The sequence below is a fragment of the Phascolarctos cinereus genome, unplaced genomic scaffold (genome assembly GCF_003287225.1).
Source record: "Phascolarctos cinereus isolate Bilbo 61053 unplaced genomic scaffold, phaCin_HiC Scaffold_7;HRSCAF=346, whole genome shotgun sequence".
NCBI classification, from domain to species: Eukaryota; Metazoa; Chordata; class Mammalia; order Diprotodontia; family Phascolarctidae; genus Phascolarctos; species Phascolarctos cinereus.
Window position 1 is genome coordinate 61,268,313 of NW_027556180.1, and position 14,237 is coordinate 61,282,549.

Sequence of the window (14,237 nt, forward strand, 5' to 3'; positions counted from 1 at the left end):
TAGGTGGCTATCACCAGGACCAACTAAATTGTATGTTCTGCAATGCTTTCTGTCTCTCACCTCTGTAGTTACTATGAACTTTTCTTACCATGTGTATAAAAATATCATTCTGCTTCTCAAGATATTATAGCTACAAATGCTGTCCTTCCTCACAATGAAAAATGCAAGTGGAGTCATATTCCTTGATGTAGAATATACATGTGTCAATGCACATTTCAATATAGCTCTATTTTTTAAAAAAATACACTTTTCTTGTTATCTTTTATTTTTACCTTGCCTAATTTTCCTTCTGTATCCCCCCATGTTCCTTCCCAGAGAATCTCCTATAACTAAGAATATTTTCAAAGGAAAAGATGAAGAGAGCACATTAAAAAAAAAACCCAAAATATGATCAATGTTTCACGACCATGGGCCTCCAACCACTGCAAAAGGAGGAAGAGAAGCTTCTTCTCCTATCCTTGGAGCCAGGTTTATTCTTTGTAATTTTGCAACTTTCATTTTCAACTGTTTTGTAGCTGTTCTTTCCATTTACAATCTTGATTTCACTGTATGAGTTGGGTTTTTTTTTTGACTACTTGCTTCACTTTGTATAAGTTCATGTAAATTTTTCCATACTTGTCTATATCTATCATATTTGTAATTTCCCATAACATAGTACTACCATTCTCATTATACTGATATTTATTGACATTACATTGATAGTTTGCTTTTGCTGCTGTTGTTTTGTTCTTTCAGTCATGTCTGACTCTTCATGACCCCATTTGGGGTTTTCTTGCAAAGATGCTGGAGTGGTTTGCCATTTCCACCCCCAGCTCATGTTACAGATGGGGAATCTGAGGCAAACAGGGTCAAGTGACTTGTCAAGAGTCACACTAGTGAGCTAGTCAGCTAGTAAGTGTCTGAGGCCAGATTTGAACTTAGGAAGATGAGTCTTCCTGACTCCAGGTCTAGCACTCTATGCACTGCGCCAGACAGTTTGTTTAGCTATTCCCCAACTGATAAGTGTCTCCTTTGTTTCTAGGTTATTGCTACCATCAAAAAAATGCTGCTATGAATATTTTGGTGTATATGGAATATGTCTTTTTATCAATGACCTTCTTTGGGTATAGGCCTATTAGTGAAATTTCTGACTCAAAGCTCTATGAACACCTAACATCTTGTTATGATCTTTGTATGTGGAAAATTTGTTCTTCTTCTCTTTTGGAGTCTGAGTTAACGTTTCACATGTAGAATTCCTAGGAAGGAGGAGAGGACAAAAGCACCTCAATTAGACCTTTGATACTTCACTTGAGAGAATAATCCAAGGCTACTCTCCTGGCACCTGCCAGATAATTGGCAGGTACACTAAGCAGTACCTTGCTTTTTGCTTTACCTCTTAAACCTAGCCAAGAAACTCTCCCTCTTTTTGCCCAATATTAACCCTGTAGTTAGTGTCCTCTAAGTCCACATGACCCTATCCCATTATAGATAAGACCCTTAGGCAACCTTGAATAAATCTGAGAACATCCCACTTTCACACTCTAACCAGTCCCCTCCAGATAAGACCCAATTACTATACTCAAATGATCCAACAGCTCAAGGATCGGAGATAGCCGTTAATACCTTGCTTATGACCTGGGAATAGTGGGTATCACTTTACTCGCTGGCCTTCATCTATCAACTGATGGTCCCCTGAAGTCTTTTTCTGCTCTGAATTTCCTCCTTATTCGGTGATCCTCATCACAGCAGCAGAAACATAGTAATCCATTCACATATCAGGCATCATTTGTTTAGTCTACAGAAGACACAGGTGCTCATTGACTATATTGAGGCACTGAATAAGATGGCAGGTCTGCAGTTTTTAGTGACTAGACATTTGGTACAAATGAACTAAGCACAGAACTTAGATCCAGTTCTGTTTGCAGTTTTTTTCCAATATTTAGATTTCAATGTGGACCCTTCGTGTGGTAGGAGAAATATCCTCTACTCCCTTGCCCCCCTGATGGTTAGTCTAGGTTTTCTTTAAATGTTATTGAGAGCTTCCTCCAGTTTTAAAAGGTTCAGGGAACTAAAAGTTCAACTTGTTGACATCACTTGCTCATTACCTAAGTATAAATAGCCATGAGAAGGTCCAGGTCCACTCTCTGATGCTTGGCTACTGAATCTCTGTGGCAATTCAGGCAGCCCAGGAATCAACTTGGATTGTCTTCAAGGCTTATCTCTGTTGAATATCCTTCTTTTGCTACAGCTAAGTAGTTTCTCATTTCGTTCTAATATTGAACATAAACTACTAGCACACCGGCTAGAATCAGTCCCAGCCTAGAACACCTTGTTATAACTTCATACCCACCCTCCAAGGGTTTTACAGGTTGGGAACCAATGGTAAACAAGTGAGTAGGTCATTCTTTGATTTAATCATACTCATAAATAAATAAGCATTTTTTTCTAAGTCATATTTTTTAAGTATGAAGGTCTAGCCTGTAGAGGAGGTTTCATGGAATGTGTCACAGTTTTTAATACTTCCCAGTAAGAAGGGTTTCCATAGTCAAAGATTCATATACTAATGTTTAATTATTTATGTGGGCAGCTGGGTGGATAAAGTGCTGGTCTTGGAGTCAGGAAGACTCATCTTCCTAAGTTCAAATCTGGCCTAAAATACTTCCTAGTTATGTGAGCCTGGGTATGGCACATAACTCTATTTACCTCAGTTTTCTCATCTGTAAAATGAGCTGGAGGAAATGGCAAATCACTCTGGTACCATGGCCAAGAAAACCTCAAATGAGCTCATGAAGAGTTTGACAATGACTGAACAACAACAAATTATATGTACTCAAAAGAGAGATGGTCATATACCAATTAGTGGTAGAGTGATGGGGAGATCATGGAAAAGTGAGCATGAAGTGTGTCTGTGGGAGAACCAGATGACATTTCAGCGGCCAGGATCTTTCCTTCGGTACACTGCAAACTGCATGGTGAATAAAGTATAACAAATGATGACATCATAACGCATCCAAGCAACTTTGCACCTCTAGCACCATAACTAGAATGGAAGAGAGCAAATGCTATCCATACAAATTACAATTATAATTACTGTAGATATGTCAGATTGTTCTCTTAAAGGAATTTCAATTCTATCTTTGTATCATGTGCTTAGAAACAGAATAGACACCACATATGTATTGGGTTTTTTTCATTGAGTGATCAATAATAGAAGTCTTGCTTTTGATTTAGCTCATTTCTCCCAAGATTTTCTTCTCATCAAAATTTCCTTGTGTCAAAATGGCACAGTGGATTTGAATTGCCATTCATTGAGTGACTTTGAGCAAATCATGAGTCTCAGTTTCCCCATCTGTAAAATGAAGGGCATTGAACTGATGACCTCTAAGGTTTCTTCCAGGTGTAAATCTTATGATCTTACAACCTCATATCTATTTTTATTACCAGGGTGTGGCCACTGGTAATCATATATATATACACACATACATATGCATATACATACATATATATACATACATATACATATACATATACATATATACACATACATATACATATATACATACATACATATACATACATATACATATATGTGTATATATACATATGCATATATGTGTGTATATATACACATATACATAGATATGTGTATATATACATATACATATATACATATACATATATGTGTGTATATATACACATATACATATATATGTGTATACATACATATACATATATGTGTATATATACATATACATATGTGTGTGTGTATATATATATGTATGTATATATATGTATATATATATGTATATATATGTATATATGTATATATATATATATATATATAAGGTCATGAGATCAGGTCAGACATCGAAGATGCCAGGGTTATTCACTGCATGCTGGACCACCTCCATTCATCCTGACATTTTCTTGCCACTGGCTTTTTGATGACTCTGGAAGACAGAGTAAGGCTACCAACTTTGCACAGCTCTGCCTCACTAAATCCAATTCATTTGCAAGTCAAGATATCACTTGTGATGTCATTGGTCCTCTTCAAAAACAAAGGATGAACAACAACATTTTCATTATTTAGATATAATTTTATTATTTATATCTATACATAAGTATATATATGTATGTGCTTATGTGTATTTCCTCTATTTTGGCCCCCATGTCTTCAACCTCCCATTGAGTTTGAGGAGTAATGATCGCTTAAAGTTGTGACACAAAGGAAATATAGGTAAGTATAAAACATTTTATTTAACAGAAGAAAGGGATGCTAAAAATTGTTATTCAATGAGTTATATCTAACAAAAAAGAGTAATTAATACTCAGCTAGGAATTGGTTACCATGACAGCTGTATCATCAGTCTGGAACACCTCCTGGGAAGCCCCATTAACATGGCATTTCCCCTGAGACCCTTCACAGCAATAAGGATAATCAAATTACAACTGTAATTCCCCCAAACAGCTTTGCAATTGTGTGTTTGAGTCTATATGAGCCCGTTCATATATGCTTTCTAATCACTCAATCATCAAAAATTCTTTGAGCCCCAACTGTGCACTCAGCACTGGCTAGCACTTTTACTATTGGCACAATCCTGCAATATTTATAACAGGGGTTATAATTAATCATTGCAGTTTTCCTTTAAGAGCCTTATTCTCACCATTTAGATGAATCTGGTACTTGTAGGCCAGAGCTCCTTTTCAATTACTTTGTCCCTCACCATACATAATAAGAAGAACTTTAAAGGGACCCTATGGACACACACAGAAGCTTCCTTTCCCAAATTTCAGAAACATAAATGTTTTTCTGTAGAGGTTATTGTGTAAACAAATAACATGGAAATTAAGAGGAATAAAGTTAATTTGGGGTTAGATCCATAAAGAAAGACGTGCAGTTAACAAATGAATCATGGGCTTAGTTCTTTCATCAGTCCTTATGACACTAATGGGGGCCAGATTATGTCTTCAATTATCCCCCTTCAAACTTGCCTGACTTGGAAGTAACTGAACGCAGGATTGGACTTTGAGACTTGCAGTTTCAAATGAAAATGAGAAGATCTGATGTGCCAAATGAAGTCTGTTTCATAACACCAAATTTCCCTTAATTACAAGCATAATTTAGAGGAGTGATGTTTTATTTACACTGTTGGGTCTCATGGGTAGCTTTTCTGAATACCAAAAGATGTCACCCTAGAGACTTGAAACAAACAGCGACGACATTATTCTGCCTTTGTGTCACCTGCAAATCTGACAAGCATATGATCTATGACTTTTTGCAAATCAGCAAAAAAGAAAATAAAATATTGCATACCAAGGACAGATCCCTAGGGCACTCCATTAGAGACCTTTTGGGTCTGGCTATTCATTCCACCTCCCTGTACTATTGTCTAGTCTCTACATCTCCATTCTGTCCACAACAAAAGCATGGGAAATTTTGGCAAGTGGTTTGCCAAAATCTAGATAAACTATATTTTTACCATCAAAAGAAATAATATATGTAAGGCACTTTGCAAAACTTCAAGTGAGATAATAACTGTAAAGTGCTTAATACAGTGCCTGGCACATAGTAAGCACTACATAAATGTTGTTGTTGTTAAAGTGCTGTGTAAATGTCAGCCATTATCATTTCCCTGAACTATGAGTCTAGTAACTGTTTGGGGAAAAAAAAGGAAATTAGGTTAGTTGGGCATAATGTATGTAGTGAGTAATAATCAAGTGTTGTCCTATATCCCGTTAATGAGAATTTTGTTCAGCCACTGGTGATGTCTTTTTATACAATTTGGAGAGTCTGCATTTGTCCCATGAGATGACGTCATTCTGGAATGAACAGGTCTCCTTGAAGAGGCACAAATTACTTGCCTGGCCCTAGGTTACCACACTGACCTCCCATTTAGGATAATTCACAACTATATCATACACCTGAGCTATGTCTTTGGACTTTTCCTGTAAAAAGAGAGCCCTGAGACACAGAAGCATGCTTAGAGAACCAGGGAGAAAGCTTAGACAGAGAGAAAGAAATCAGAGACACATAGACTAAGTACCCTGGAAGCAAGTCTGTATAATTTTGTGCCTGCTCCAAGAAACTATGTCCATCATGAAATTCTATGCACTAAAGAACCAGCAGTGGATGAAGAGGACCAAAAGGAAAAATTCCTGAACCAAAGGGAGGAATTCCTGGGCCACATCAACTTCAGGGACCAGCTGAAGCCAGAGATGAAGAGTAATAGGGGCTAGTGTATGATATGAAGATCCAAATCTTGACCTTGGCCTTCATTGATATTGTGAGTTTGGGGGACTGTGCAGGACAGAGGAATTGGGCCAATTCCCTAATGAGCTAGGGAGCTTTCCATTACCATGAGGGTCCCAGAGTAACATAATAAGTTAGGAAGATTATATAGGTCCCTAGGGAGGTGGGTTCATCAGGAAGTGGGTTGATTGCTTGAGTAAATTCTATTCCATTTCTTCTTTTGTTTGGGGAGAGGGTAAGGCTTCTCAAGGTAGAACCATAAATACTGGCCCCTGGGAGGTGGGCATCACCAGAGGGGTAGGTTGTCTGACTCTCTAGTCACCCAAGTTCTTTCTTCTTTTGTTGGGGGGAACACCTAGGGTTTTGCTAAAAGTCACAATCCGAGACACAAAAAGAGATGTCTTAAGAGTTTATGTACCCGGGTACAGTCCTTTTACTTTGTGAAGGCTGAAATAAATCCTGTTTTATATTCCATGTCATTAACCTGAGTTCTTGCAAGGGAGTTGAGGGCCATTTAATTTTTTTGTTTGCTTCCACAGACATCCACAGATCAAGAGTCAAATTCTACTATTCACACTGGGAAATCACAGGTAGAAGCAACATGAGTTTAAATTCTGATATTTCCATGGAAAACTCTGCATGACCAAAGAGAAATTATGTAAGAAGCTTTCAAAATGGAACTCAGACCTTGTAAAACATTCATTTCTGGACTACTTCAGTTATACCTGCTCTTGATGAAGCCATTCTGACTCTTTGTGATAACCACTTCCTTTTTAATGTTTTCCTTAAACATATGTTCTGGAATTTTGCCAGAGGTTCAGGCCAATTGCTGTCATTTGAAGACTCTACTCTCTTCTCTTTTATGAAAATCCATACATTTGCTTTTCTTAGGTCCTGCAGCATGTCTCCCATTATCCACAGTTTTTCAAAGATTAGTGATCATCCTTCAGCAATTGCCTCCAGCAATGCTTTCTACATTCTGGGAGGTAGTTTGTCTGAACTCAACAAGGAGAGTTAGGTACTTGTTTATTAACTCCGCCACTTCTGTTGGGTTTCACTGACCTAGTAACCATTTAGATTTTGTCTTTTCCAGGAGCAAGACTGGGAGAGATAGCTAATAAATTAGGTTACAGAGTCAAGATCCAAAAGGATCCTGATATACTAGAATTTAGGGTCAAGTAAATTCAATAAGGATAAATCTGAAGTCATATTTGGTTTCAGAAAATCAACTTTCTCTCTGTAGAAAATATATATATATATATATATATATATATATATTTCTAGATATATAAAACACATTTATATGTAATATTATATACCTGTATATTAGAACCCCATGCCTTCGAGCAGGTCATCAACTGATCACTTAAAATATTAATTTTAAAAAAATTAACTCTATTAAATATACTCTTCAGTGAAGGCCTGAAACACCAAATGAGGACTGGATCTTTGTAGTCACACCATATTGCAACTAATCAAAATAAAAGATGCAACAAGACTGAAATGATAGCAGTTTATGAGTCTTAGCAGTGACGTCTATGGGAGTTGCACACACTCTTGGCATTTATTGACAAAGCTGCTAGCTAGAATGCACAGAGCAAGACTGAAGCCTTGTGCTCTTACCTAGATCTCTGATGACATCTACTATGAAATGCAGGATAAAAGGCTTTGGGGAGGGTAAATCTCCACAAAAAGAAGTTTTTATCATTTGACTAAAAAAAATTATATCAATGATGTCCCAGTTTCATTTCTGGTTGATAATCAAAAATCACATCTTTCTCCATATTCTAGATTCTAGGTGAAGAAATGGAGACTGAAAGTTGTAGATTATTTTTTCCCAGGGTCCTTTGCATGTTAACTGCAGAAGTAGAAGCACGTGATGTCATCTCTGTCTTTCATTACTGTGTCAGCCTAAATTCACAAAACTGGTCCATATTTATCAGACAACACAGGAGCAATAATTTGGGAGAATTTTTTATTCTCCTTCTGTCTTAAGAGGGGAAGGATAAAGAGCAGTTTTATTTTAGTTAGATGTTGCTGTTGTTCGTTTGTCCAACTCTTTGTGACCCCATTTGGGATTTTCTTGGCAAAGATACTGGAGTGGTTTGCCATTTCCTTCTCCAGTTCATTTTATAGATGAGGAAACTGAGGCAAACAGGGTTAAGTGACTTGCTCAGGGTCACCCAGCTAGTAAGCATCTAAGGCCAGATTTGAACTTAGAAAGATGAGTCTTTCTGACTCGAGGCCCAGCACTGTAGAAACCAAACTCCGCATTTGACAGATTTAAACCTTAGCCAAATGGTCCCATTAAATAAGCATCACTCCTACTAGTTTCTCACTGGGCCAAATTAGTTGGCTGCCAAAGACATCTAAATTTACCAATTACAAATAAGTACTTGACACAGTATTTCAGTCCATGGGAGGATTGCTAAATGGTTCTAATAAACAGGGTGCTTGGGAATTGAGTTTTGTGTTTGTTTTGTTTCTGGCTGCACTGTCATCATCATCTCAGTAAGTGGTACTCTTTACTCATATAATCAAAACAAGCGACAGAAGGTTAAGATGATTAAAGTTTTTTTTTTATTGACTACTTAGCATTAAAAAGGTTTAAGAGAATAGAAACACATAATAATGCAAATGGGCAACGGGAAGCTAGGTGGTGTGGTGGCTAGAATGCCTGTCTTGGAAAGAGAAAGACTCATCTTCCTGAGTCCAAATCTGGTCTCAGATACTTAATAGCTATGTGGCTCTGGGCAAGCCACATAACCCTGGTTCCTCAGTTTCCTCATCTGTAAAAAAGCTCTGGAGAAGAAAATGGTAAATCACTACCGTATCTCTACCAAAAATGACCCAAATGAGGGTCATGAAGAGTTGGACACAACCAAAAAATGACTGAACAATACCCTTTGGACACTCTAAGTGGTTTTTATAAGTTTATCATGATCTGATTATTAGATTGGGGGGAGGCGGAGGAAAAAATTTGAAGTTTTCAATGCACTGTGTATTTTGATGGATTAAATATACAAAAAAAGCCAGAATGCCCAAAGGGTATCAGAAGTATATGGGGTCCAACAGGGTTATGAGATTAGCAATTGGTAACGAATAAATATTTAATTGGTTCTGGAAGAAGCTAGGCAACTCCAATGAATATTAAAGCAAGTCACTCCAATATCTTTGCCAAAAAAAAATGGAGTCATGAATAATCATACATGACTGAAATGACTGAATAACAACAATAATGAAAAACCTTTGACAAAGAAGTAAGGGTAGGAGGTAGGAAGGGGACTATATCGATTATTGATAATTGTTAACTGGGCAGGCCATTTGATCATTCTCTGTTACATTTTTCCTTATCTGTAAAATTAAAATAATAATAGCTGTTGCTCAGTGGATATAAGACTGGTCTTGGTATCATAGCATTACAGAACTAGGGTTGGAAGGGATCTTAGAGGTCATCTAGTCCAAACCCCCTCATTTTGAGGAATGAGGAAACTGAGGTGGGATGACTTGCCCAAGGTCACAGAAGTAATAGATAACAAAGGCAGGAGTAAAGTGCTAGAGAAAATGAAGTCAAAAAAGGGTCAGAATTTTGCCCAAGAAGGGCCAGCCTAATCATGAGTGATATGACAATAGATTCTGGAAACAGATCTGTTTCCTGCATACTATTCTGTTATCTACATTCTACTATCTATTTTCTGTCTTCCTTACTAATTTAGGTAAACTATATCTACAACATTCCTGTTCTATTAGTTTGTCAGAACAGAAAAAGGAGTGTAGTGTAGCCTGACTTTGTCTTAATGGGGCCATGCTGGTTCTCTATGATCATCTTTTTAATAATACTTTCTAAAATTTTGCCAGGAACCAAGTCAAACTCATCAGCCTACACTTTGCAGATTCTACTCTCTTCTTTTTTTTTTTTTTCAAAAATCAATCCTGTGCCATGATTCCAGTTCTCCATGATCTTGCAAAGATCATGGTTCTCTCTTGGGCCCTCTTCTCTTTCCCTTCTACAATTTCACTTGGTGATCTAATCAGCTCCCACTGCTAGCATCTCTGATGATTGTCAAATCTATTTGTCCTTCCCTGACCTCTCTGCTAACCTCTAATCATGCATTTCCAATTGCCTTTCAGATATCTCAAACTGAATGTTTAGTGGATATCTTAAACCTCAACATGTCCACAACGAAACTCCCCCTAAAGTGGATTTCCCCCTAAATCCCTTCTCCATTTCCTAGCATTGTAGAAGGCAACACCATTCTTCCAGTCCTTCAGGCTTGAAACCTGGTTGTCATCCTTAACTCCTCACAACCTCTCACCGCCCCCCATATGTAATGTTTTGCTAAGGCCTATCAATTTCACCTTTATAACATCTCTTAAATAATCTCCCTTCTTTCCTCTGACACTGTCACCACTCTAGGGCAGGTATTTGTCACCTCAGGCCTGGATTGTTGCTGTAGCCTCCTGGTGGGCCTGCCTGATCTCTCCTCACCCCAATCTACCCTCCATGCAGCCTCCAAAGTGATTTTCCTAAAGCATAGGTCAAACCTGTGCTTCGCCTACCCATGAAAAATGAATACTTCTCCAATTATTTAAATCTGATTTTATTTGTATAAAAAGATTTTTTAAAAAATAATTTTGTTCATATAATTCCCGTGTTTGTTTTAGCAGGTTTACTCCCAGATGTTTTATACTGTCTGGAGTTATTTTAAATTGGGTATCTCTTACAATCTCTTCTCACAGGGTTTTGTTAGTAATATATAAGAATGCTGGTGATTTATGTGGGTTTACTTTATATCCTGCTACTTTGCTAAAATTATTGTTTCAGCTAACTTCTTAGCTGAATCTTTAGGATTTTCCAAATATATCATCATATCATCTGCAAAAAGAGATAGTTTTATTACCTCATTACCCATTCTGATTCTTTCTATTTCTTTTTTTTTCTCTTATTGCTATTGCTAGGATTTCCTGACAGTGGGCCTCTTTGTTTCCACCTGATATTATTCCATTATAAATAATGCTTGTTAGTGGTCTTAGGTAATGTTTCTTATCAATTTAAAGAAAAATCCATTTCTACCTATACTTTCAAGTGTTTTTAATAGAAATGAGTATTGTACCTTATCAAAAGCTTTTTCTGTGTCTATTGATATAATCATATGATTTATTACTTTTATTATTGATATAATCAATTATATTAATAGTTATTCTTATGTTAAACCATTGCTGCATTTCTGGCATAAAGCTCACTTGGTTGCAATGTGCAGTCTTTGTAATACATTGTTGTAATCACCTAGTTAGAATTTTATTCAGGATTTTTGCATCCATATTCAGTAATGCAATTGCCTTTTTCTTTCTCTGTTTCTGCTCTTTGAGGTTTAGGTATCAATATATTTGTTTCATATTAGGAGTTTGTTAGGACCTCTTCTTTGCCTATTATTTCACATAATTTATTTAATATTGGAATTAGTTGGTTTTTAAATGTTTCATAGAACTTGCCTGTAAATTCAACTGGTCCTGGTGCTTTTTTCTTAACAAGCTCATTTATGGCCTATTAAATTTCTTTTTCTGAAATAAGTCTATTTAGATATTCTATGTCCTCCTTTGTTGATCTAGGCAGTTTGCATTTTTGTAAATATTTTTCCATTTCACTTAAAGTATTAAATTTATTGGCATATAATTCAGCAAAATAACTCCTTATAATTGCTTTGATTTCATCTTTGTGAGCCGTATATTCACCTTTTTCATTTTTAACACTAGTGATTTGGTTTTCTTCTTTTTTAAAAAAAATCATATTAACCCATGGTTTATCTACTTTATTGCCTTTTTCATAAAACCAACTTCTAGTTTTATTTATTAATTCAATGGTTTTCTTACACTCAATTTTATTAATTTCACCTTTAATTTTTTGGATTTCTAATTTCATGATTAGTTGGGGATTTTTAGTTTGTTATTTTTCTGGTTTTTTAAAATGCATTTTTCCCATGTTCATTGGTCTGTTCATTCTCTGTTTTATTGATATAAGCATTTAGAAATATAAAATTTCCTCTGATTATTGCTTTTGCTGTATCTCATAGGTTTTGATATGTTGTCTCATTAGTGCCATCCTCTTTAACAAAATTATTGTTTCTATGATTTGTTCTTTAATCCACTCATTCTTTAAGATTAGGTTGTTTAGTCTCCAATTAGTTTTTAATCTATGTTTTCATGGTCCCTTATTAAATATAATTATTGCATTGTGATCTGAAAAGAATACTTTAAATATTTCTGCTTTTAATGATAAAATTTTTATGCCATAATATATGGTCAATCTTTGTAAAGGTACCATGAACCACCGAAAAAAAGGTGTATTCCTTTCTATTGCCATTCAATTCTCTCCAGGTATCTCTCATATCTATTTTATCTAAAATTCTATTCACTTCCTTGACTTCTTTCTTATTCATTTTTTGGTTAGATTTATCTAGTTCTGACAGGGGAAGATTAAAGTCTCCCACTATTATCATACTACTGTCTATTTCCACTTGTAATTCATTTAATTTTATTTTTAAAATTTTAGATGCTACAGTTTTTGGTGCATATAGATTTATTATTTCTATTGTTTCATTGTCAATTGTACCTTTTATCATGTCAGGATACCCATGCCAAGACAGCCCCTCTCTTTTCACTCCTCTCTTTTTACCATTACGAGACACCTTGGGTTTTGTTTTTTGTTTGTTTGTTTGTTTTTTAGAGCTAAGGCTCAGTAAGTAGGCTGTGCTCTCAGCTTGGTATCGTTGTTACAATCTTTTGTGCTCACTCACCCTCTGGATGAACTCTGCTGCAGCTAAATTACAGAATTGCCTCAAACCAGCCTCACATGGTTCCTGAGCTCAGGCAAGCACTTGCAGGAGCCATGTTCCAGTCATAAAGCCCTCCTATGAATAGCCTTTTTGACTCATTGTTGCTGTTATACCCTACTACTGTGGTCACACCTCACTGCTTGGTTCTTTGTCTAGCCACAACTATATGCATCAAGTCTTAGCCTTGGTGCCCTAAGTCTGCTTGATCCTAGAGCAGACCCCAGCAAGTGTGACTAGTTTCCCTCCTCCAATGGAATAAAGAATGCTTTTTGCTTATAACCACTGTTAGCTCTTTGGTTTTGGTTTATTTTATTTTCAGAATTTGACAGTTGGCATATAACCTTTGTGAGCTCTTTGGTATATTTACAGTTAACAGTGGCTGCATAACCTCTGTGGATCTTTGGTCATTTATTTTCTGGGTCTGACAATTGGTGTCAGATGTGGGATTGGAAAGAGTTAATTCCTTCTGCCCCACCCCCAATGCCACCAGCGGTACAGTCCGTACAGGAGGCCATTGTTCTCCACTCAAGTCTTGCACTTTGACAATGACAGTGAGGGATTTTTCATTCGTAGATTCCCAAGCTCCTGTCTTTGGTCAAGCTCTGCTCCCTTGGAGGATTGAAATATTGGTGTCATGAATGGAGAGAGGATTTGTCCATCTCTTCTTGGTGAAGACTCTTGACCTCTTTGGAATAGGTACCTTTTGTGTTTGTTTCCTTTAGTTTGTATCTAAGAATGAACCACCAAACAACCTGATTGCAGGGCATGTGCATTTACTCCATGAACCAGACACTTGCAAGTTTCTTAATAATTGGCATAATTTGACACTGTTGACCAACATGGAGTTCTTTTAATTGTGACAAAATACATTAACTTAAGAAATATCTTCATGAAGCTGGCAAGAAAATTAATATGTGGAATGGGATGCTTTTTTTTGGAGGGGGGGATGTTTTTAATGAATGGCTACTTGAAGTCACCAAATGAATGGCCTTTTGTAACTTGGGTTAATTTAAGAAAAGCTTAAATAAAATTATCCTATGTCTGTCTTGTTTTGTTTGTGTCTTTGCAAAACAGGAAAATCTTTGTTTTACATCATGTTGGTATTGTTACAGCCAGCTAGAAAAACTACTAAAAGAGTTTAGAACAGTGGGAAAGATAACTGAGCTTTCATACTT

At 36.4% G+C, this 14,237-nt stretch overlaps 1 long non-coding RNA gene across 5 annotated transcripts in view; it reads right to left on the reverse strand.

Annotated features, from left to right (window-relative positions):
- Positions 1–14,237, reverse strand: part of LOC110200255 (uncharacterized) — a 129,891-nt gene that overhangs the window by 46,105 nt on the left and 69,549 nt on the right. The gene's annotated exons all lie outside the window — the stretch shown is intronic.